A 25,992-nucleotide genomic window follows, 5' to 3' on the forward strand; every position below is an offset into this window, starting at 1 on the left:
ATCTCCTGAGTTTAGGCTTTGCTTTTAAATTCGGAAAAGAAGCTCCAGTTGTGGGCCCTGCTGGAATTTTCCCCACCATGCTGGATGCTGATGCTGGGCCTGCCGAGCCCCACCTGGGGTTTCTTCATGTCTTAAAGCTGGGATGGACGGACTCACCCACGCCCAGTTTCATCGGGTGCTCGCTGAGCCACAGCCACCGCCCACCCCTGCTCACGGTACCCTGTGAGTGTCCAAAGAAGCCATGAGGCCGCCCCTCCTCCCTCTCGAGCCACCATTGTGAGCAACAGTGGTGGCTTCTGGGTAGGTAATGTTGAGTAATTGGTGGCTGTAAAGGGCTGATTTACGCAACGTTACAGGGGTGAATACTCCATTCTGCCTGTAATGTTGCATAAAAGGGGCCTTTATGGCCACCAAATATGCAACAGTACCTCCCTTGAAGAACCTGAGCTGCTATTGGGCACTCGCTGAGCTGTGGGGTCCTCGCCGAGCAGGTCCACGAGCACCCTGTGGTTCAGCGAATGAAGTCTGGGAGGGCGGGAGAGAAAGAGTCCATCGGACTCCACCCACCCCCATGGACTCTTGCAACATCCCTAATTAAAGCAAAGGAGGAGGAGAAAAACATAGAATGGGGAAGACACTGTTCTAATTTTTCTGCCAGTTACTCACCAATACCCATCCATCAGCATCAAACCATTTCTGGAAAGGCTGTGCCTGATTCCACTCAGAAACTCTGGGTGCATCTGCTAGCTGTCTCATACACTGGCATCTCATTCAGGGGTCTCCCTCCCCACCCGCCTCTTCCTAAGCTAGCCATATGGCACATTTTTAGTTATCCTGGCCGGTATTCTGAGTATAGATAGGGTCCTCTCCCTCTCTTTCTGCTGTCATAAGAACATCAGAAGAGCCCCGCTGGATCAGACCAAGGGTCCATCAAGTCCAACATTCTGTTCACGCAGTGGGCAACCAGCTGTCGACCTGGAACCCACAGGTGTCCTGCCAGCATCTCAATGCTCTTGTATAAATCCACAGTGTGGCCAAATTAGGAATATTGTGTACAGTTCTGGTCACTCCATCTCAGAAAGGATGTCATAGAGCAGGAAAAGGTACACAAAAAGGGCAACAAAAATGTTCAGAGGATTGGAATACTTTCCCTAAAAGGACAGCAGAGAGCAGGGGCTTTTTTGTTCACACAAGTGATGACTAATGACATGATAGGGTTTAATAAAATTAGGCATGCTGTGGAAAAAGTTGTCAGAGATACATATTTCTCCTTCTCTCTTAATATCTGAACTCAGAGTAGGGATGGTAGTAACAGCAAGGCTGGAGCTTGTCGACATTCTCCAAGTTCCACCTCGAAGCTCCATCTGCCTTGGTTGCTCCTATTTTCATTTGCAATCTATTTTTTCTTTTTATTCTGATTTGGAAAATGTGCATTTTGGAATGGATTTTTTTGGGAAGTGAACACCCAAATACCGCCCCCGCCCCTGTTTCCAGAGACTGAAACATAAAAATGTCCAGTTTTTGTAAAATGTGCATTTCGGGAACTTGTGAGATTTTCCTGAAAAATATGGACACATTCCTGCTCGGAGCTGTGAACAAGCAAATTCAGTTTAAAAAAACGAAGCAAACCAAAATACTTGTACATCCCTAACTCAGGGTTATTCAGTGACATTGATGGACAGCAGATTCAGCACAGACAAAAGGAAGTAGCTCTTCATACTGTGCACCATTCATTTATGGAGTTTGCTGCCACAGGATGTAGTCTTGGCACTAGTGTTAATGTCTATAAAAGCAGAACAGAGAAATTCATGGAGAATGGGATAGGAGGACCATCAATGGCGGCTATTAGTCATGATCATGATGTCTATATACTACTGAATACCAGTTGATGTAGGACCACAGCTGAATAAATCTATTTCCTTCTTGCCCTGCTTCTGGGTTTCCCAAAGGCCCTTGTGGAAAGCAGATTTCTGGATTAGGAGGATACTGGTCTAATCCATCAGGGCTCTTCTTATTATCCTATGTCCTCCAAGACCTAGATCTTTGCCCTATTGCATGCTGCGTATATACCATCCCACGCGCACCTCCATGTCTGGATGGTTTTTGTTCATTTGTTTGTTTGTTTGTTTCCCCATGGGTTCCAAAAACTGAATTATTTTCTGAATGTGAGAACAAAAGCCATAGAAAGTTAATTAGGGAATGAGTGAGTTTATTCACTCACTCACTTACTCACTCACTCAAAAAGCAAACCATTCCCATATTGAACTGTGGGAATGCTGTGGACATAATATATATCAACTTCAACAAAGCTTTTGATGAAGTGCCCATGATATCCTGATTAGCAAACCAGCTCAAAGTGGGCTAGATGAAACAACTGTCAGGTGGATCCACCGTTGGCTAATGAATCAAAAGGGTGCTTATCAATGGGACCAGGGGAGAGGTAATGAGTGGGGTACTGCAGGGCTCAGTCCTGGGCCCAGTGCTCTTCAACATTTTTATGAATGACTTGGAGGGGGAGGTGCAGGGAATGCTGATCAAATTTGCAGATGACACAAAATTGGGCAGGCTAGCTAATACTTTGGAAGACAGAAACAAAATTCAAAGTGATCTGGATAGACTGGAGCGCTGGGAAGAAAACAACAGAATGACATTTAATAGGGATAAATGCCAAGTTCTGCACCTAGGAAAAAGAAGCCAAATGCACAGTTACAAGATGGGGGTTACGTGGCTCAACAACACTACAAGCGAGAAGGATCTTGGAATTGTTGTCGATCACAAGCTGAATATGAGCCAACAATGTGATGGGGTTGCAAACAAGGCAAATGCTCTTTTGGGCGGCATTAATAGAAGCATAGCTTCCAAATCCCGGGAAGTACTATTTTCCCTCTATTCAGCACAGATTAGGCCTCATCTGGAGCAATGTGTCCAGTTCTGGGCACCACACTTGAAGAAGGATGCAGACAAACTGGAGAAGGTTCAGAGGAGGGTGATGATCAGGGGACTGGAAACAAAGCCCTATGAAGAGAAACTGAAAGAAATGGGCATGCTTAGCCTTGAGAAGAGAAGACTGAGGGAGATATGATAGCGCTTTTCAAGTACTTGAAAAGTTGTCACCGAGAGGAAGGTTAGGATCTCTTCTTGATCATCCCAGAGTGCAGGACACGGAATAATGGGCTCAAGTGACAGGAAGCCAGATTCCAGCTAAACATCATTCCTGACTGTTACAGCAATATGACAATGAAACCAATTACCTAGGGAGGTGGTGGGCTCTCCCATGCTGGAGGCATTCAAGACGAGGCTGGACAAGCCATCTGTCAGAGATGCTTTGACTTGATTCCTGCACTGAGCAGGGGGTTGGACTCGATGGTCTTATAGGCCCCTTCCAACCTCACTATTCTATGATTCTATGAAAAGGATAACAACCTTTCAGCATTGTGTTAAAATGGGATGCCACAATAATGTTACAGGGTACACTTTTTAGTGTATTTCTAATTCATGAGTGATCAAGACAGCTGAATCATCAGGTCAGTTCCAAACTGAATGTTGTGGTATGGGGAAAAATGTACAATTAGACTAATTCAGAGAACCCCATATTTTTATCAGTTTGAAAACCAAATAAGTGTCCCAAACATGCAGTGTTAATGTTAAGGAAGGTGAACAAACCTGCCAAAGTAAATGGGGAAGTTTCATACATCCATTACTTTACTCTGTGTCCTTGGTATTGTTGTACGACTGTTCTTGCGTACAGGTGCTATTTGTATACAGGGTTTACCCAGTTCACAGTTTCTGGATCTAAAACAGACTCGAATGCAATCTGCAATTAAAGTCCATACATTTCCAAGCTTGCAATGTAATGCACAGCCCGCCACCCAAGTGTTCGACAGCATGTATACATTTGAAAATGCACATGAAAAAATGCATACTTTTGAAAAATGTGCAGAAATATGCTTTAATAGATGAGAGAAGAATATGTACATTTCAAAGATGCACACAATTCCTTACTTACATTTGGAAAAATACGCATGGAAATATGGACAGATTTTCATGTGAGAAGAAAAGAAGAAAAAGAAAACCCCAAAGCTAACAATCTGATACAGACTTGAGTCAGAATGAGCTTCAAATTTGGAGAACTTTGGCGAGATCGAGTTTTTCTGATTCACATATCCCTACTTCAAGTAACAACCTCTTCTTCCCTTAGTCATAGTCCTTCCCTTTCTCATGACCCTTTCTCCCGCCACCCCCAAAGAAGAGTCAATCAGTATTCCATCAGTCCAGGACAGGTTCGTGATTAGGCTGAATCTTGAATTTTGGCCTGGCTCTTGAGAAAGAGGGACTCTTTTCAATAGTATATCCTTAGCCTGAAATTTAGCCAGCCCCAGAAGAAGGAAGTGTCAAGAAGATTCTTTAACACAGAAACTCTCACATCCAGCTCAACTTGTTACAGTTGTGTCACAGTCAGAATAAATAGTATGACCCATGGATTATTTGCTTAACATTGAATGACTTATGTGGTGTGTCAACGTTAACACCCAAGAGAATAAAAGCGCACCAGAAATGGCTCTCTAATTACTCTTTTCAGATGAAGTAATGATCTGTAATGTGCAGTGGATCTCATTAATTAACTTGCAGGCTTTAATTAACTCCTTGCCTAATTCACCTGCCATCATGCATTACCACAAATGTCAACTTAACTGAGTCTTTCTTTTCTCTTCGCAGTAGTGTGTATATGGTGTGTGTGTGTGTGCATGTGTACGTGTGTGTGGGGGGGTTAGTAAGGATTTCTTAAAAAATCCATGAGCTCTGGAGAGCTGATGTTTAAAAAGTTGAGGATTTCTTCCCTTCACAGTTACATAAACTGGAGAGACAAGGAATATGCATACCCCCCCCCCTTAGTCTATTAACATCATTTTTAGCTTCCCAGCAAATAGCTCAGATGTTTTCCTGAAACAGAAACCTTCATATTTGCCTTGAAATTTCCCAGGTGTTTTGGACAAATAGGAACCTCCAACTTGCATTTTCTTTAGATTAAATGTGGTGGCAATGCTAAAAAGACCATATTATAGAGAAGTGAATGCAAACCATAAATTCAGCAATTGATTTCTGCGATTAACACCATTTGGTTGTGTGACACATTGCTCAGTATTTGTGCCAGCTGCTGAAAAATGTTCAACTACTTGACATCCTTGGGAAAAGAAAACACTTCTGCACAGCAGATAATCCTCCCCCTCCCCCTCCTCCCCTCCCCCTCCTCCTCCTAATTCGGGATGGGCAAATGAGCATTGTTCTAGATCACCAGGTTTCTCTGAACATCATCTCACCACTCGTCTCCTGCCTGATTCCCATTTGTGATCACTGCTCGCTCTGTGAGAAAGGGAAATTTGGGCCAATTGAGCAGTGATCCAACGGGAGATTTGCACAAATCTCCCCAAATTCACACAGATTTTCTCCTTAGGCTAAAGCAGGGCTGATTTAGTCTACTGAGGCAATCTGTGCTAATTAGGAAATTTGCAGGAATCATACTAGGAATCAGGAATGAGACAAATTCCCCCTATGTCTCACTATGTCACTACTGCGCATTAGCGCTATCCCGCAATAGTGACAAAGTGAGATACTGTTTTTAGAGGGGGAGAAATGATGATGGTGATGATGATGCAATTGGTGGAATTGGGCATAGCTTGGGGAAGAGGTCTCCTCAGAAGTAGCTCCCATTGTGGTCAATGAGGCTAAGCGTCCTTCCATCACTTTATGGAAGTATCAGGGGAAGGGGAAAAAAGGAGAGCCTGGATTGGGGGGGGGGTCTTATTGGTTAAGCAGCCCCTGCCAGTCTGATGATGTTTACTCCAATCACCCCACCCCACCCCACCTGGAAGTATGTTCTGTGAAGTGACTTATACTGGAGCGGTGCACTTGCTTGTGGAGCCCTGTGCAGACCAAAGCACACCAAAGCCAATTCCTTGAAAAAATCCAGGTAAGCCTCCCTTCGCTTCTCCTTCCATTGTTGTTGTGGAGACAGAGTCCTGGTAGACAACACCTTCCTATGTTCCTATGCCTCTGCATGTTCATTGCTCCCTTTTGAAATTCCCACTACAGAGAATGAAAACAAACACAAAAAGCTTCTTGAATCATTCCAAGCACATTCCCCAGCGTTTTAAGTCACATTGATGGATATTTTCAAGAAACTTCAATGAAAAGATATTCTGTTTATACTGAAGTGCTTATGAAGATGAATAGGCTGTAAACAATGACTCCACTCGATAGCTCTCCCATCCTGATGCACCCTTTATTGACATATGAAATTAGAGACTTCTGCTAAGTTGAACTGATTGCCTTGAGCGCTGCTGCAGACAAGTGAAAAGTATTAATTATCTGAGGGTAAAAGCAGAAGTTGAATCTCCTCTGTCACATCTCCCCCCCCCCCAGCCACCCCCAAGGAGATGGAATATTGTCATCTTCCCTCCATCACCTCTCCTGTGATGGCACAGGCATTCAGGTCTGTGCTCTTCTCCATAAATCCTGGATCATTTCAGCTATAAATGATTCACATTGATGGGTTGTCAAGGTTCACCTTATGACCTGGACCCCTTGAGCAACCCCTTAAGGATCTCTTGCCTGCTTAAGAGTCCCACCTTTCTTCTTTTGAACTTCTTTTGAACCCAGTGACATGAGGTTTAGGCTGTAGGCATGGCGTGACTGACACTCTAGACTCAGGGTTTAACCACAACAGTTTCCTAGTAGATTTAAAGCAAACAAATTACAACCAAAGGTATTTAGACAATAGAGCTAAGTGACACAAAAGGCATTAAAAGAAAAGAAAATTCGCAAAATGCAGTTCCTTTAGTCTAGCTGTACTTAGACTTTTCTAGGCTGCTTCTTCCTGCTCACTCTTCAGATTCTGCTCTTCCTGACTCTGCTCTTTCTGCAGGCTCTGGCTGTCTCTCTGCTCTTGCGCTTGCTCCGGCTGTAGCCTGGTCTGCCTTGCTCTCTTTATATGCTCTCCTCCCTAAGACCGAAAGTACTCCTTCAGACCTGAAGAAATTAAACTTAAGTGGAGAAATGAAACTGACCCTGAACCAGAGGTCAGTTACCCCCTCCCAGCAGAAAACTTGAGGCCTCCAAGCCTGACCTGTTTCCCCTTTGCCTCTGTAGTCCTCAAACCTTCACATGGGGCTAAGACACAGAAGAATATTTCACTATGCCTTTGACTGTTTGCACATTCATTACATAGGTCAGACTTCCCCATCTGGTCCCCTCCTGATGTGTTCAGCTACTATGCCCATAACATCCCGCCCCCCCAGGCAGCTATGCTGCCTGTGGAATTATGAGAGCATGAGTTTGACACAGCAGGAAGCACCAGTTTGGGGATGGCTGACGTAGGTTGTGGCACTTCCAGATGTAGGCAATGCTTCCTGTATGGAGGCTGAATCCTAGAAAGATTAATGCAGAAACTTAGCTAGGGATGTGCAGGCTTTGTTAAATCTGTTCTATGTGAGTTTCTTGGATTATCAGGTATCTTTCGATCCATTGCTGCTCATTGATGGAATCAGATTTTTCTCAATTTCCCTAACTTGTGTTGGCATTGGAAAATGTTTGTTGTTTATTCGGTCAGTCGCTTCCGACTCTTCGTGACTTCATGGACCAGCCCACGCCAGAACTGCCTGTCAGCCATCACCACCCCCAGCTCCCCCAAGGTTGAGTCCATCACATCCAGAATATCATCCATCCATCTTGCCCTTGGTCGGCCCCTCTTCCTTTGGCCTTCCACTTTCCCTAGCATCAGCATCTTCTCCAGGGTATCCTGTCTTCTCATGATGTGGCCGAAGTACTTCAGTTTTGCCTTTAAGATCCTTCCCTCAAGTCAGCAGTCTGGCTTTCTTTCCTGGAGGATGGGCTGGTTTGATCTTCTTGCAGTCCAAGGCACTCCCAGAATTTTCCTCCAGCACCACAGTTCAAAAGCATCGATCTTCCTTCGCTCATCCTTCCTTATGGTCCAGCTCTTGCAGCCATAGGTTACTAGGGGGAATACCATTGCTTTAACTATGCAGACCTTTGTTGTCAGTGTGATGTCTCTGCTCTTAACTATTTTATCAAGATCTATCATTGCTCTCTTCCCAAGAAGTAAACATCTTCTGATTTTCTGGCTGCGGTCAGTGTCTGCAGTAATCTTTGCGCCTAGAAAGACAAAGTCTGTCACTGCCTCCACGTTTTCTCCCTCTATTTGCCAGTTACCAATCAAGCTGGTTGCCATAATCTTGGCTTTTTTTTAGGTTTAACTGAAACCCAGCTTTTGCACTTTCTTCTTTCACCTTCGTCAGAAAGTTCCTCAGCTCCTCCTCACTTTCAGCCGTCAAAGTGGTATCATCTGCATATGGTTAATGTTTCTTCCAGCGATTTTAACTCCAGCCTTGGCTTCATCAAGCCCAGCACATCGCATGATGTATTCTGCGTACAGGTTGAATAGGTAGGGTGAGAGTATACAACCCTGCTGTACTCCTTTCCCAATCTTAAACCAGTCCGTTGTTCCGTGGTCTGTTCTTACCGTTGCTACTTGGTCATTATACAGATTCCTCAGGAGGCAGACAAGATGACTTGGTGTCCCCATACCACCAAGAACGTGCCACAATTTGTGATGATCCACACAGTCAAAGGCTTTAGAATAGTCAATAAAACAGAAGTAGATGTTTTTCTGAAACTCCCTGGCTTTCTCCATTATCCAGCAGATATTGGCAATTTGGTCTCTAGTTCCTCTGCCTTTTCGAAACCCAGGTTGTACATCTGGAAATTCTCGTTCCATGAATTGCTGGAGTCGACCTTGCAAGATCTTGAGCATTACCTTACTGGCATGTGAAATAAGTGCCACTGTTCGATAGTTTGAACATTCTTTGGTGCTTCCCTTTTTTGGTATGGGGATATAAGTTGATTTTTCCAATCTGTTGGCCATTCTTGTGTTTTCCAAATTTGCTGGCATATGGCATGCATCACCTTGACAGCATCATCTTGCAAGATTTTAAACAGTTCAGCTGGGATACCATCATCTGCTGCCTTGTTATTAATCCACATTTTGATGCTTCAGCCTATGGGGAAAATGTACATTTTTTATTGGTATTATTAGAGTGGTGTGTGTGTGTGTTTTCATATTTTTGTAAGACTAAATTTGCATATAATTCTGGAAAGTAAACAAAAAACAACAACACTCCACATGTCTGTGTGACTCAGAGAAGCTGGTCTGCTGTGGAATCCATGAGTCAGATTCATAGAAATCTAAACTCATTTGAATCTGTAGCAGATTTCCCTGAAACCCCCATTAACAGCTGGATATGGTGGTACTGCCGAGGGGCCAAAACTATCTGCATAGGTAGCTATAAGCTAATGATAGAATGGGTCAGAATCTACTGTTTGCAATGGCTCCCAGAGTATAAAAATCTCTTGCTATTTCTACCCCAAGCTCTTTGCTAGTTTCCACTGAATTGAATGTCAAAGCTGAAGCATTTCCAGCAAACTGCTGCATTTGCTCAAATGTCAAATCTGATATTGGATGTCAGCTCAAAACGATGCAAAAACTGCTTCAGTCCAGTAGCAAGGTGTCCATCCCTGCCATTGGATATGATATACATTTGTACAGCACAAAATAAATTCGGAGGGCGGGCACTGTTCATTCATCTGCCAGATAAAAAGAGAAAGAGAAAATGGATGTTCTGTTTTGTCTCATTTGAAGATTGTCTAACAAGAAATCTCTATAGACAGTGGCTTGTAGTAACTCCTTTATTCCCCAAACAGTTCTTCTACTCACCAGCTCTTTCTTAACTCCTTTTTCTAGGTCTCTACTTCCTAGCTCTATTTTATTTCCTTTATCCCTTACAGAGCCTGTGTTACGATTCTGGGGGCCTGATGCACTCAGGTCCAGTCAAACCAGATTCGAGGACTGCCAAAATAAAACAGAATGACAGATGCAATAAAGCCAGCTCGATTTCATGTTGGCAATCCTAAAACCTGGTTTAAATTGGGACCTGAGTGAATCAGGCCCCCCAGATTGTAACAGACCACTGGGAATTGTAGTAGGACAGGAGCCTCAATAAAGAGAGGATGTTACAATATGGAAGATTGGGGCACGGAGGTTCTTTCCTGCAGTTAACAATGCCCCCATACTCTTTGTAGTTTTGCCCTGCAGTGCTTTGGCACCAGCTGGGCCCTCAAAACAATAATGACTCAGAGCCAAACTACATATTACACAAAGCCGCATGTATCTATTCTGCAACATTTTTCTCCATCTGTTTCTGTGGGGCAAAGACAGAATGTCCACTGTGCATGAGAATGAAAGTCTGCATTGGCTTTCTCCTTCCCGAAACAGCCCATTTTGCTACATAGCTTACCAGGCCCTTTTGCTTGTTTCTTCCTCCATCCATGGAGGGATTTCTGTTTGGGCCACGTCCATGTAAAATATTTATCCAGCCATGAATTATTGAGCATTTAGGAAAAACTTCCATCGTTTTTATGCATGTGGCCAGCTGTGCCTGGGACCCATAATGAGTTTTATGATCCAAACCAGCTTAGCACACTGGCTTTGAGCAATCCGTTGCTTCTGCTAGGCCAAGAGCTGAAACTCTTTGCTGTATCCTTCCTTCCTTCCTTCCTTCCTTCCTTCCTTCCTTCCTTCCTTCCTTTATAAAGCTGACAGTTGGCCCTGCCAGGCTCAGTGAGGCCATCTAAGCCAAACATCACCCACAACATCTTCCTGGCTTGGAGTTACACAGGGAGACCTCTTCTGACCTGCTGAAGAATGGTATATTCCAGGGCATTTGCATCACCGTATGGTCACTTTTTCAAACTCGATATCTCTCAGTGGGAAACACCTCATTTTAAGGCCGATTTACCTTTGGGTTCTTTTAGTGGGGCCAGTTAATTTTTGTGACCCATCCAGAGAGCTTCAGCTATTGGGCAGTATAGAAACGTAATAAAATAACATAACATAAAATATCAATCAATCAATCAATCAATCAACCAATCAATACATAAATGACCTTTATTGCACCATTGGGAAGAGTGTCACCCTCCCTCTATAAACAGATATAGAGCTGACAGCACTCTTGCTGTTTGGGAATGCCTCTTCTTTCTGTTTTTTTGGCATATTTATGGATCTGGTCAGCTTATACAGAAATCTTTGCCCGATAATCTTGTCGGCTGGCTTGAACGCTATTGTTTTTATGTGAAACACCTCTTCTACTGAATGCAACATGATCCCCGACAGTAATTTTGATATATATTTTTTCTTTACCAATAAGCATCCCATTCAACCCCATATCCCTCCCAACCCTGTTGTTGTTTGTATGAAAGTTAGTGGTGTAGCTAGTCTGTTGTTTAGTGTTGTGATGTCTATAACTGAAAACCAACAATCATTTAATTAAATGACTAAATCCCCCCCCCCAAAAAAAACAGGACTAAATTGCCTCCAGACTTGACACCTGATATCCTCCCAACTTTGCTTTGGTTCTATTCAAGTTCACCTTCACTGAAGCTTCATTAACAATGGGAATCATGCTACCCTTCTTCAGATGTTGCAAGAGTGGCATGGGAGTCATTTCCCCATGCTTTCATCCCATGGCATCGTTACCACTCATTCTGATGACTACCCACCACCCCCATGAGGGTGGGGCTATTATGTGGGTTGGCCTTCCCCAACCTGGTACCCTCCATTTATGTTGGACTACAAATGCCATCACTCCCAGCCAGCATGCCCATTGGCCATGCTGATTGTGGGTGATGGGAGTCTGACACTTCTGCAGGGCACCAGCAGCTCGGGGAAGACTACTGTAGGTCCTTGCAACTGGCCCAGCCTATGTGATACAGGCCTCATGTAAACATTACAGTAGGGATGAGAGGGCTTTCCGTGTTCTAGGCCTTCACTGTTTTTCCCTGCTTTGCACTGCTTTGCATTCCACTTGTCCTGAATTCTGGTTTAACTGGTAGAGCTTCTAATATTTACTCTGGAACTGGAATCAGCCATTTGTGGCAGCCCTCGGTTCATTTGCAACTGCCCACCCCCACTCTATTGATATGCATATGTGCATTGATAAAACACTGCAGATATGATCCCGTGTGTGGTTATTGCATTAGGTTGTATTTGTTGCAATGTCTTATTGATGTGTGGAGCCCCTCTCCCCTCTTTCTTCTGCATCAGTGGAGACCCTTATCCTGGAAGCACTTAAGTCAGGATTTTGGGAGCTTGGGAAAGGCGGGACCATGCTACCAGGAGAAGCACTCCACTTCCTGATGGTGACTTCCACCTGCATTCACCCCTGTCTTTGTTCTGGGGGTGTCATGCTTTCTGGCCTTGATCCCTCCTCTGCCTCAGAGGAAGACTCTGAGGTGGGGGAGGCATCATCTAGTGAGTCATTGTCTGTTACCCTAGAACCTTTCAGGCCAGAGATTGTGGCTTCACTGGACTCTTCAGACTCAGACGGCAACTCCCCCTAATGCAGTTATCACCATCTCCATGCCAGAAGAGCCAGCTGCTGCTGAATCAACAATAATAACTGAAGAGGCAGGCAGGCAGGCAGGCGGGCAGGCAGGCAGGCAGGCAGGGCTTTCCATAGGAGCTTGTCCTGGAATCCCCACTAGGGAGAGAGAGCTCTTCCGAGTTCTAGCATGCACTTCTCTCTCTCTCTCTCTCTCTCTCTCTCTGTGTGTGTGTGTGTGTTCAATTTAGGCTCTGGAAGCGGTCAGATCCTGACACATTCCATGTGCCCCCAGAGTTACTGCCCCTTGGCTTCTCAGACACCTCCCATGAAAGCAGAGTGACCAGGCCCATCCATGGACTCCTGTTCTCCTTTTCATATGGTCACCCAACATGAAAGGGCCTTGGAGAAGGGAGGTGGCTGCTCTATATAACGATTCCAGCCCTGGCATCATGGACCTGAATAAGACTGAAGGAAACCTTGCCTCAGTGAGCAGATGATTACCATTCATTTTGTTGACTGAAATATAAATTACAGAATGCAGGAGCTCAGCTAGAACAATGGAATGGCAAGTGCACAGTTGGAAGCTGCTAGCGGCAACCTCAGTTCCCTCTTAAGGTGCTGCACCAGCCTCAGAACAGAAGGTGACCTTACAGAATGAGGGGACTACAAATACTCCAGCACAATGGAAGAAACTCAAAGTCTCCTCCTGGGCCTGGAGCTGCTTCCCTCGATATGATTTCAAGTGGCAGGCTCAGGATTCTGATCTTTTCCCACTCAAGGCAAGAAGGGATGTTTTTCTCCCCTCTCTCTAAAATTCTGGTTTCTTATTCTTTACTGCTGACAAAAAAAAGATCTTGGATTGCTCTTAGTGAATAACCATTCAGAGTTCAAGTGTCACATAACCTCCGCTTTGAGGATTGAAAAACTGTTAAAATTTTATTTCCCAAGCCAGGATGTTATTATCTTGGCCACATACCCAAAAAGAAGGCATGGAATGACCTAGCTATGGTTATCCATGCTTTAGTAACACTCAGAGTTGGTTATTGTAATGTGTTAGATATGGTGCTGCCCTTGAGAAATCTTTGGAAACTTCAGTTTTTTCAGGATATGTCGGCTGGGCTGTTGATAGGGGCTGGCCATTATGAAGGTATTACAGCAGTTCTGAAATAACATCACAGGTTCCTATCCATTTCCAGCCACAATTTAAGGTGTTATTTTTGACATATAGAGCACTAAATGGCTTGGCACCAGGTTCCAAGAAGGGCTGCTGGCTTTTGTATAAATCTGATGGGTGGCTGTAAGCTTCATCAGAGGTCCTCCTCTGAGTGCCTCCATTTGTGCTATCAAGGAGAGGACCTTTCTGTGGTTGTGTCCTGGCTTGGGAACTAGGGCTGTGCACCGCCTCATTATGAAGCCCATATAACAAGGTGAAGCAGGCTGTTTCAGAGCAAAAGCCTCATGATACAAGGCAGTTCAGAGCAGTATTGAGGCACCATGGGGCACAGCGCCCCACCCATGAAGTGCCTCCTCCGCCTTGTATATTCAGAGCTCTACTGACATGCCTCAGCAGTCCAGACAGGCTTTCTCCAAAATGGATCAACTTCTCAATGCTCACATGGAGGGGCATGAGTAGGGGTGCACGAAAGTCACTTACCTGGTCTCGCAGCTTTTCGTGGTGGGGGGGAGGCGCTTCGCTGCTCCCCCCGCGAAGTTCAGGCCAGGGGGGGGAGGCTTCCCGCCTCGCCCGGCCGAAATTCAGGCCGGGGAGGAGGCGCCTCACCTCGCCCAGCCGCGAAATTAAAAGTTAAAAAAAAAAACACGCCCCCGTGATAGGCTACGCGACAATTAACGTAGCCTATCACGGCTAGATCTGCAAAGTCAGCCGTGATATGCTACGTAAATCGTCACGTAGCCTATCACGGGTGACTTAAAAAAAAAAAAGCGCGTACGCAAATGGCGGCCCCCATAGGGAGCCGCCATTCGCGTTCCTTATTTGGTCGCTGTAGTCTACGTAAATCTTTACGTACACTACGGCGAAAATAAGGGCAATGCAAATAGCGTTGCCCTTATTTTCGCCATAGTCTACGTAATCTGTACGTAGACTACAGCAACCAAATAAGGAACGGGAATGGCGGCTCCCTTTGGGGGCCGCCATTATCCGTACGTGCTTTTTTATTATTTTTTAAAGTCACCCGTGATAGGCTACGTGACGATTTACGTAGCCTATCACGGCTGACTTTGCAGATCTAGCCATGATAGGCTACGTTAATCATCACATAGCCTATCACGGGGGCATTTTTTTTTTCTTTTATTGTAATGGCGGCGGCGGCAGCCAGTCGAAAGACCGGCTGCTACTCCCACCCCGGACGAAGACCCGACGAACCGCCGGCTGGACCCGCCGCCGGGAGGGACATTCGCCAAAGGTAAGTCCCGTCCCGGGGGGGGTGTGGGGTGTGGGGGGGCGGAGAATTTCTCCCAGAAACTTGTTCGGGGGGCTGAACACGTTGGTGCTCGGCCCCCCGAAGTTTCGGGGAGAAATTCTCCGCCATCCCTAGGCATGAGGAGGAGGAGGAGGGAGGGAGGAGGGGGAAGGTGGGGGGAGGTAGGAAGGCGAGAGCAGGAGGAAGAGGGAGTGTGCTTTGGCAAAAAGGAACCCTCAGCCAGAACTGATGCTAGCAGTCTCCAGTCAGAGAGAGTGGTGGAGGAAGGTGGTACATATACTTCTGTGAAAGGCTGCATTCAGTCATTGCTCTAGCTGTGTCTTTGGGAGAGAGGACTGGTGTGGGTAGATGATCTTTGGTGCGTGTGTGTGCATGTGTGTGTGCATTCCTAGGAGTTGTTCCTTAAATTTATTCAGTTTTGATCTCCATTAGGCTTTCCTCAAAATTTAAATTAAAAGGAAACAGCTTGGTTGTACTGGGAGTGTTCTCTTCCCTTGGTCGTCTGTCCCCATTGGGACAGTGTCTTTTGCAGCACCTTGTCCAGCCGCTTTCTCCTATATCTTTGTACCTCCAACTCATTTGTTATTTGTATTTTGATTAGATCCATCTCTCCTTTCCATATTTTTTCAGACTAACATAGCTTTTCCTTGCAAGTTGCTGCTACACTCCCCCTCCCCCACCATTCCTGTGTTTGTTTATCTAGATTTTGGACTCTGGAAAAGGCTGCATTCATTGTGTAACATCGAGCCTTACTTCTGCTTTCTCCGTTCTATTTCCTTGTCATTTTTGTCAGTCAACTCTGTCTCTTTTAGATTTTTCCAAACCCAGTCTTATTTCAATTTAAAAACAAAACAAAAAAAACATTGACTTCTGGGCATGCTCCCCCTGTCATATTCAAGCATTTAGTTTTTTCTTTCTTTCTAAATTCTTAAAGCAAGGCATATTATAGCAGCCTATGTGTGTAGTGTTTGGCCCCCCACCCCCATGCTGAAGTGAACCATCTGTTTCTTCTCTCTGTTGATCATCCCAAAACAGAAATTAAAGAAGGGTTGCTGTTGTTTTTTAATTAGGGTTTCATTTGGGTGTTACCTTACTGCCTATCCCCTTCATGGATCACTGCCTTGTTGTGGCAAAGGGGCTTGCGTAACTCAGTGAAGCCATAAGCTATGCCGTGCAGGGCCACCCAAGACGGACAGGTCATGGCAGAGAGTTCTGACAAAATGTGGTCCACTGGAGAAGGAAATGGAAACCCACTCCAGTATTCTTGCCAAGAAAACCCCATGGAACGTATCACAAGGCTAAAAGAGATGACACCGGAAGATGAGCCCCTCAGGCCGGAAGGTGTCCAATATACTAGGGGTGGACGAAAGTCACTTACCTTTTCTCGCAGCTTGTTCGCGGTGGGGGGGAGCGCTTTGCTGCTCCCCCCGCGAAGTTCAAGCCAGGGGGGGAGGCTTCCCGCCTCGCCCGGCCGAAATTCAGGCTGGGGGGGAGGCTTCCTGCCTCGCCCGGCCGCGAATGCGAAAGTAAAAAAAAAAAAAAAAGCCCCCTGATAGGCTACATGACGATTCACGTAGCCTATCACGGCTAGATCTGCAAAGTCAGCTGTGATAGGCTACGTGAATCGTCACGTAGCCTATCATGGGTGACTTTAAAAAAAAAAAAGCGCGTACGCGAATGGTGGCCCCCATAGGGAGCCGCCATTCGCGTTCCTTATTTAGTTGCTGTAGTCTACATAAATGTTTACGTAGACTACGGCGACCAAATAAGGAACGGGAATGGCGGCTCCGTATGGGGGCCGCCATTATCCGTACACACTTTTTTTTTTTTTTTAAAGTCACCCGTGATAGGCTACGTGACGATTCACTTAGCCTATCACGGCTGACTTTGCAAATCTAGCCGTGATAGGCTACATGAATCGTCACGTAGCCTATCAGGGGATGTTTTGTTGTTTTTTTCTTTGATTGCAATGGCAGCGGCGGCAGCCGCTCGAACACCCGACGAACCGCCAGCCGGACCCGCCGCCGGGAGGGACATTCAGGGAAGGAAAGTCCCGTCCCGGGGGGGGGGTGCGGGGGGCAGGGGGGGTGCAGAGGATTTCTCCCCGAAACTTGTTCAGGGGGGCTGAACATGTTGGCGCTCGGCCCCCCGAAGTTTCGGGGAGAAATTCTCTGCCATCCCTACAATATACTACTGGGGAAGAGCAGAGGGTATTTCCAAGTAGCACCAGAAATAGTGAAGCAGCTGGGCCAAAGCCAAAAGGACACTCAGCTGTGGATGTGTCTGGTGGTGAAAAGAAAATCCGATGACGTAAAGAACAATATTGTCTAGGAACCTGGAATGTCAGATCAATGAATCAAGGTAAGCTGGAGGTGGTCAAACATGAGATGGCAAGACTGAACATTGACATCTTGGGAATCAGCGAACTAAAATGGACAGGCATGGGCGAATTTAATTCAGGTGACCATCATATCTACTACTGTGGGCAAGAATCCCTCAGAAGAAATGGAGTGGCACTCATAGTCAATAAAAGGGTGGGAAAAGCAGTACTGGGGTACAATCTCAAAAATGACAAAATGATCTCAGTACAAATCCAAGGCAAACCATTCAACATCACAGTAATTCAAGTCTATGCCCCAACCACTGATGCCGAAGAAGCTGAGGTTGATCGGTTCTATGAAGACCTACAACACCTTCTAGAACTAACACCAAAAAAAGATGTCCTCTGCATCATAGGATGCAATGAATATGAACTTGAGCACGCCCCGGGAGAGAGCGCAGGACAGGAAGGCCTGGCGTGCTATGGTCCATGGGGTCACGAAGAGTCGGACACGACTGAACGACTGAACAACAACAACTGCATCATAGGGGATTGGAATGCTAAGGTAGGAAGTCAAGAAATCACCGGGATAACAGGCAAGCATGGCCTTGGTGTACAAAATGAAGCAGGACAAAGGCTAATCGAGTTTTGCCAAGAGAACACGCTGATCATAGCAAACGCTCTTTTCCAACAGCACAAGAGGCGACTCTACACATGGACATCACCAGATGGTCAATATCGAAATCAGATTGATTATGTCCTTTGCAGCCAAAGATGGAGAAGCTCTATACAGTCAGTAAAAACAAGACCTGGAGCTGACTGTGGCTCAGATCATGAGCTGCTTGTTGCAAAATTTCGGCTGAAATTGAAGAACGTAAGGAAAACCACTAAAGCATTCAGGTATGACCTCAATCATATCCATGATGAATATACAGTGGAGGTGAGGAATAGATTTCAGGGATTAGACCTGATAGACAGAGTGCCTGAGGAACTATGGACGGAGGTCCATCACATTGTTCAGGAGGCAGCAACTCAATCCATCCCAAAGAACAAGAAATGCAAGAAAGCCAAGTGGCTGTCTGATGAGGCTTTGCAAGTAGCTGAGGAAAGAAGGGAAGTGAAAAGCAAGGGAGAAAGGGGAAGATATATCCAACTGAATGCAGAGTTCCAGAGAATAGCAAGGAGAGACAAGAAGGCCTTCTTAAATGAACAATGCAAAGAAATCGAGGAAAACAACAGAATGGGAAAGACTAGAGATCTCTTCAAGAAAATTGGAGATCTCAAGGGAACGTTTTGTGCAAAGACGGGCATGATAAAGGACAAAGAAGGCAGGGATCTAACAGAAGCAGATGAGATTAAGAACAGGTGAAAAGAATACACAGAAGAACTATACAGGAAAGATCTGAATGTCCCTGATAGCCATGATAGTGCGGTCACTGAACTTGAGCCGGACATCCTCGAGAGTGAAGTCAAGTGGGCCTTAGGAAGCATTAGTAACAACAAAGCTAGCGGAGATGACAGTCTTCCAGCTGAGCTATTTAAAATCCTAAAAGATGATGCTGTTAAAGTGCTGCACTCAATATGCCAACAAATTTGGAATACTCAACAGTGGCCGCAAGACTGGAAAAGGTCAGTTTACATTCCAATTCCAAAGAAGGGCAATGCCAAAGAGTGTTCAAACTACCGCACAATTGTGCTCATTTCACATGCCAGCAAGGTGATGCTCAAAATCCTACAAGCTAGGATTCAGCAGTATGCGAACCGAGAACTACCAGAAGTACAAGCTGGGTTTCGAAGAGGCACAGTAAGTAGAGATCAAATCGCCAACATTCGCTGGATCATGGAGAAAGCAAGAGAATTCCAGAAAAATGTCTATTTCTACTTCATTGACTATGCTAAAGCCTTTGATTGTGTGGATCACAACAAACTGTGGCAAATTCTTAAAGTGATGGGAGTACCAGACCACCTTACCTGTCTCCTGAGAAACCTGTACGAGGGTCAAGAAGCAACAGTAAGAACCGGACATGGAACAACCGAGTGGTTCAAAATTGGGAAAGGAGTACGACAAGGCTGCATATTGTCACCCTGCTTATTTAACTTATATGCAGAGTACATCATGAGAAACGCTGGGTTGGATGAATCACAGGTCGGAATTAAGACTGCCGGGAGAATTATCAACAACCTCCGATATGCAGATGATACCACCCTAATGGCAGAAAGCGAAGAGGATCTAAAGAGCCTCTTGTTGAGGGTGAAAGAGGAGAGTGCAAAAGCTGGTTTGAAACTCAACATTAAAAAAACGAAGATCATGGCATCTGGCCCCATCACTTCCTGGCATATAGAAGGGGAAGAAATGGAAGCTGTGACAGATTTTACTTTCTTGGGCTCCAAGATCACCGCAGATGGTGACTGTAGCCATGAAATTAAAAGACGCTTGCTCCTTGGGAGGAAAGCTATGGCCAACCTAGACAGCATAGTAAGAAGCAGAGACATCACCTTGCCGACAAAGGTCCGTCTAATCAAAGCTATGGTTTTCCCAGTAGTAATGTATGGCTGTGACAGCTGGACTATAAGGAAGGCTGAGCGCCGAAGAATCGATGCTTTCGAACTGTGGTGCTGGAGAAGACTCTTATGAGTCCCCTGGACTGCAAGGAGGTCCAATCAGTCAATCCTAAAGGAAATCAACCCCGAGTGCTCATTGGAAGGACAGATACTGAAGCTGAAGCTCAAATATTTTGGCCACCTAATGCGAAGAGAAAACTCTCTGGAAAAGACCCTGATGCTGGGAAAGACTGAAGGCAAAAGGAGAAGGGGACGAGATGGCTAGATAGCATCACCGATGCAATGAATATGAACTTGAGCACGATCCGGGAGAGAGCGCAGGACAGGAAGGCCTGGCGTGTTATGGTCCATGGGGTCACAAAGAGTCGGACATGACTGAACGACTGAACAACATAACTGCCTATGCTATCATATAGTTCAGAGAATTTCGGTGAGTTCAGAGAATTTCAGTGAGCTCAAACATTGTTCAGAGAAAGTTCAGAGAATTTCAGTGAGCTCAAGTTCAGAGAATTTTGGTGAGCTCAAACATCTCTGATTCTTCCATCCCTAAATTATTCTGCTGGCCCAGTGTAAGGGGTTGGGAAACCAATAAATCATTCTTCTCTCCTGTAAAAAAATAAATAAAAATGTGGCAAAATAAAACTAATATTTGCCAGTGAGCTAATTTAGTTTAGTGCAATGCATGATCTACTGTGTGTACCTCTGCAAAAGATCCCAATACTTCTGCATTCACCATGTACATACAGGTATATATACGAGTTTGCATGCATGTGTGAATCAAGACTTCCCAGCAACAGCACCATGTATAACAAGTGTGCACCGTACAAAACACCCAACAGATCTCTGTGGTTGCACATTGCAGGGGAAGCTCGATATCGGTAAACAAGCTCTCCTTTGTGGAGGCTTGGCTCCCACTCCAGTCCTTCTCATTGGGGAACCCTCAATAAGAACCCCCTAGTGAAGTACCAAAGAAACCCAGTGTTCTTTGGAACATGATTTTAAAAACTATTGACTCCATGGTACTAGCTTTACAGATGGCAGAGTATGATATCAGGAAAAGATTCCCATTGTGTACAAACACTCATGCACCTACCTTTGTTAGAGAGCCAGATGTTTACTCCGGTGGTCTCTAGCATGTAGAAAGGGCATGCTGATGTGTCAAGTGGCCCTAATTCAAATGCACATAAGTCTGATGAACATGTGCAAATTGGCCCTAATTCAGATGCACATGCTAGCCCTAATTCAGACTCAAAAATGAAAGATCCTTGAATTCAAACTTCACTCTGTCCCCTCAGGCCTCTTTCAAACAGCTGCATATATTTTCAAGTGATCTAGAGACTTGGGTTTTCTGAATCCAGCTCCTGCCACACTCACAGAGGTTTATAACCAACTTCAGGATGGAACACAATGCTCTTAACCAACACATCTTGTAGATGGAGGCAGCTCCCTGCCTCTTGCTCCACACAAGAAATCCATCACTCATTCCATATCCAAATTAGAAAAGCCTGACATTATTAGAAATTAGAAATGCTTGATGAGGCTTCTGTCAGTTGCTCAATGGGACAATTTGGGTTAGAGAAAAACCTCAGCTGGATTGTGAAATCCATCCCTCATGTGTTATAAAAGCAATCATTCAGCAGAAAGAAGGAGCACATCAATAGAAATGACTCTACTGGTGGTGATTCCAATATCCTCCTTGCTTCTGAATAATCTGCTTAACAAGAAAACTCTTTCTTTCCAGATGGGTTTATATCTGATTTTCCAATATTACTAGCAGGGCATGGTGAGTAGCCACACAAGGTCTAATGAATTTTCTCTTCTTCTTAAGAACACAAAAAGAGCAAGATAGCCTTGCTGAATCAGATGAAGGTACATCTAATCTAGATTTTTCCCCTATCCATCCCACTCCCTACTCCAGACCCAGTCACACACAGCTAGGGATATGCAGATTTTGTTTAATCCATCAATGTTTCATAGAATCATAGAATCATAGAATAGTAGGGTTGGAAGGGGACTACAAAACCATCAAGTCCAACCTACTACTCAATCCATGTCAGAGCATCCCCGACAGATGGCTATCCAGCCTCGTCTTGAATGCCTCCACTGTGGGAGAGCCTCCCATCTCCCTAGGGAATTGGATCCATTGTCATATTGCTCTAACAGTCAGGAAGTTTTTCCTGATGTTCACCTGGAATCTGGCTTCCTGTCACTTGAGCCCATTATTCTGTGTCCTGCACTCTGGGGTGATCGAGAAGAGATTATGAGGTGGGTTTCATGGATTACCACCTGTCTTTAGTTCTGTTGTTCACCCATTGATGGAATCTGATTTTCCCCCCCCTTTGGGAAAGGATCCAAAAAATTCCACTGCAATTTACGTAACTTCCACTTTCATGTAACATTTTGTAGGGCTGTGCAGGAACCCGCTGATCTGACTCGGAAGCCACTTTGTGGTTTTGGAGGCAGGCCCGATTCAGCTCCGCCTGATTTGGGGTGTGTGTGACCCAACTCGGCCCCACACCCAAAGCAGGATTTGGATGCCAAACCCCACTTCAGGTCAGCCCCCGATTCCCCCGTGCAAACCTACAGTTCCTTACATTTATTTATTTATTTATTTATTTATTTATTTAATCGCCCATCTGGCCCGTCACCCAGCCACTCTGGGTGATGTACAGCCAAAAAAAAAAAAAACAGTTTATACAATAAAATTCAACATGAAAAACTTCACATTTCTAAAATTACCCTTGTTGTTGTTCAGTTGTTCAGTCGTGTCCGACTCTTCGTGACCCCATGGACCATAGCACGCCAGGCCCTCCTGTCCTGCGCTCTCTCCCGGAGCATGCTCAAGTTCATATTCATTGCATCGGTGATGCTATCAAGCCATCTCATCCTCTGCCGTCCCCTTCTCCTTTTGCCTTCAGTCTTTCCCAGCATCAGGGTCTTTTCCAGAGAGTTTTCTCTTCGCATTAGGTGGCCAAAATATTTGAGCTTTAGCTTCAGTATCTGTCCTTCCAATGAGCACTCAGGGTTGATTTCCTTTAGGATGGACTGATTGGACCTCCTTGCAGTCCAGGGGACTCGTAAGAGTCTTCTCCAGCACCACAGTTCGAAAGCATCGATTCTTCAGCGCTCAGCCTTCCTTATAGTCCAGCTGTCACAGCCATACATTACTACTGGGAAAACCATAGCTTTGATTAGACGGACCTTTGTCGGCAAGGTGATGTCTCTGCTTCTTACTATGCTGTCTAGGTTTTCCATAGCTTTCCTCCCAAGGAGCAAGCGTCTTTTAATTTCATGGCTATAGTCACCGTCTGCAGTGATCTTGGAGCCCAAGAAAGTATAATATGTCACAGCTTCCATTTCTTCCCCTTCTATATGCCAGGAAGTGATGGGGCCAGATGCCATGATCTTCGTTTTTTTAATGTTGAGTTTCAAACCAGCTTTTGCACTCTCCTCTTTCACCCTCAACAAGAGGCTCTTGAGATCCTCTTCGCTTTCTGCCATTAGGGTGGTATCGTCTGCATATTGGAGGTTGTTGATAATTCTCCCAGCAATCTTAATTCCGACCTGTGATTCATCCAGCCCGGCGTTTCTCATGATGTACTCTGCATATAAGTTAAATAAGCAGGGTGACAATATGCAGCCTTGTCGTACTCCTTTCCCAATTTTGAACCACTCGGTTGTTCCATGTCTGGTTCTTACTGTTGCTTCTTGACCCTCGTACAGGTTTCTCAGGAGACAGGTAAGGTGGTCTGGTACTCCCATCACTTTAAGAATTTGCCACAGTTTGTTGTGATCCACACAATCAAAGGCTTTAGTGTAGTCAATGAAGTAGAAATAGACGTTTTTCTGGAATTCTCTTGCTTTCTCCATGATACAGTAAACGTTGGTGATTGGATCTCTAGTTCCTCTGCCTCTTCGAAACCCAGCTTGTACTTCCGGTAGTTCTCGGTTCGCATACTGCCGAATCCTAGCTTGTAGGATTTTGAGCATCACCTTGCTGGCATGTGAAATGAGCACAATTGTGCGGTAGTTTGAACACTCTTTGGCGTTGCCCTTCTTTGGAATTGGAATGTAAACTGACCTTTTCCAGTCTTGCGGCCATTGCTGAGTGTTCCAAATTTGTTGGCATATTGAGTGCAGCACTTTAACAGCATCATCTTTTAGGATTTTAAATAGCTCAGCTGGAAGACTATCATCTCCGCTGGCTTTGTTGTTAGTAATGCTTCCTAAGGCCCACTTGACTTCACTCTCGAGGATGTCCAGCTCAAGTTCAGTGACCGCACTATCATGGCTATCAGGGACATTCAGATCTTTCCTGTATAGTTCTTCTGTGTATTCTTTCCACCTGTTCTTAATCTCATCTGCTTCTTTTAGATCTCTGCCTTCTTTGTCCTTTATCATGCCCGTCTTTGCACAAAACGTTCCCTTGAGATCTCCAATTTTCTTGAAGAGATCTCTAGTCTTTCCCATTCTGTTGTTTTCCTCGATTTCTTTGCATTGTTCATTTAAGAAGGCCTTCTTGTCTCTCCTCGCTATTCTCTGGAACTCTGCATTCAGTTGGATATATCTTCCCCTTTCTCCCTTGCTGTTCACTTCCCTTCTTTCCTCAGCTACTTGCAAAGCCTCATCAGACAGCCACTTGGCTTTCTTGCATTTCTTGTTCTTTGGGATGGATTGAGTTGCTGCCTCCTGAACAATGTGATGGACCTCCGTCCATAGTTCCTCAGGCACTCTGTCTATCAGGTCTAATCCCTGAAATCTATTCCTCACCTCCACTGTATATTCATCATGGATATGATTGAGGTCATACCTGAATGCTTTAGTGGTTTTCCCTACGTTCTTCAATTTCAGCCGAAATTTTGCAACAAGCAGCTCATGATCTGAGCCACAGTCAGCTCCAGGTCTTGTTTTTACTGACTGTATAGAGCTTCTCCATCTTTGGCTGTAAAGGACATAATCAATCTGATTTCGATACTGACCATCTGGTGATGTCCATGTGTAGAGTCATCTCAGCGTGTTCTCTTGGCAAAACTCTATTAACTTTTGTCCTGCTTCATTTTGTACACCAAGGCCATGCCTGCCTGTTATCCCAGTGATTTCTTGACTTCCTACTTTAGCATTCCAATCCCCTATGATGAAGAGGACATCTTTTTTTGGTGTTAGTTCTAGAAGGTGTTGTAGGTCTTCATAGAACCGATCAACCTCAGCTTCTTCGGCATCAGTGGTTGGGGCATAGACTTGAATTACTGTGATGTTGAATGGTTTGCCTTGGATTCGTACTGAGATCATTCTATCATTTTTGAGATTGTACCCCAGTACTGCTTTTCCCACCCTTTTGTTGACTATGAGTGCTACTCCATTTCTTCTAAGGGATTCTTGCCCACAGTAGTAGATATGATGGTCACCTGAATTAAATTCGCCCATGCCTGTCCATTTTAGTTCACTGATTCCCAAAATATCGATGTTTAATCTTGCCATCTCATGTTTGACCACCTCCAGCTTACCTTGATTCATTGATCTGACATTCCAAGTTCCTAAACAATATTGTTCTTTACAGCATCGGATTTTCTTTTCACCACCAGCCACATCCACAGCTGAATGTCCTTTCGGCTTTGGCCCCGCCACTTCACTCTTTCTGGCGCTCTGCTCTTCCCCAGTAGTATATTGGACACCTTCCGGCCTGAGGGGCTCATCTTCCGGTGTCATCTCTTTTAGCCTTGTGATACGTTCCATGGGGTTTTCTTGGCAAGAATACTGGAGTGGGTTGCCATTTCCTTCTCCAGTGGACCACATTTTGTCAGAACTCTCTGCCATGACCTGTCCGTCTTGGGTGGCCCTGCACGGCATAGCTTATGGCTTCACTGAGTTATGCAAGCCCCTTCGCCACAACAAGGCAATGATCCATGAAGGGGAAAATTACCCTACCTCACCCCAAATGCCTGCCTGAACAACCACATTTTTAATGCATGGTGGAAGCTCATTAAAGAGGGGGCATGGCGGAGTTCCCTAGGGAGGGAGTTCCATAGAGTGGGGGCCACCACAGAGAAGGCCCTCTCCCTCATCCTCACCAGCCTAGTTGTCCTGGCTGATGGGACAGAGAGAAGGCCATCCGAGGCTGATCTTGTTGAGTGGCCTATCTGGTGTTGCTGGATAGTCCATCTTGAGATAGGCTGCCACCTTGCTGCCACCTCCTCCTCCTCTGCTGCCTTCTCCACCA

The sequence above is a fragment of the Heloderma suspectum genome, chromosome 4 (assembly GCF_057233095.1).
Source record: "Heloderma suspectum isolate Gila_16-S chromosome 4, 16-S_ref, whole genome shotgun sequence".
Classification (NCBI taxonomy): Eukaryota; Metazoa; Chordata; class Lepidosauria; order Squamata; family Helodermatidae; genus Heloderma; species Heloderma suspectum.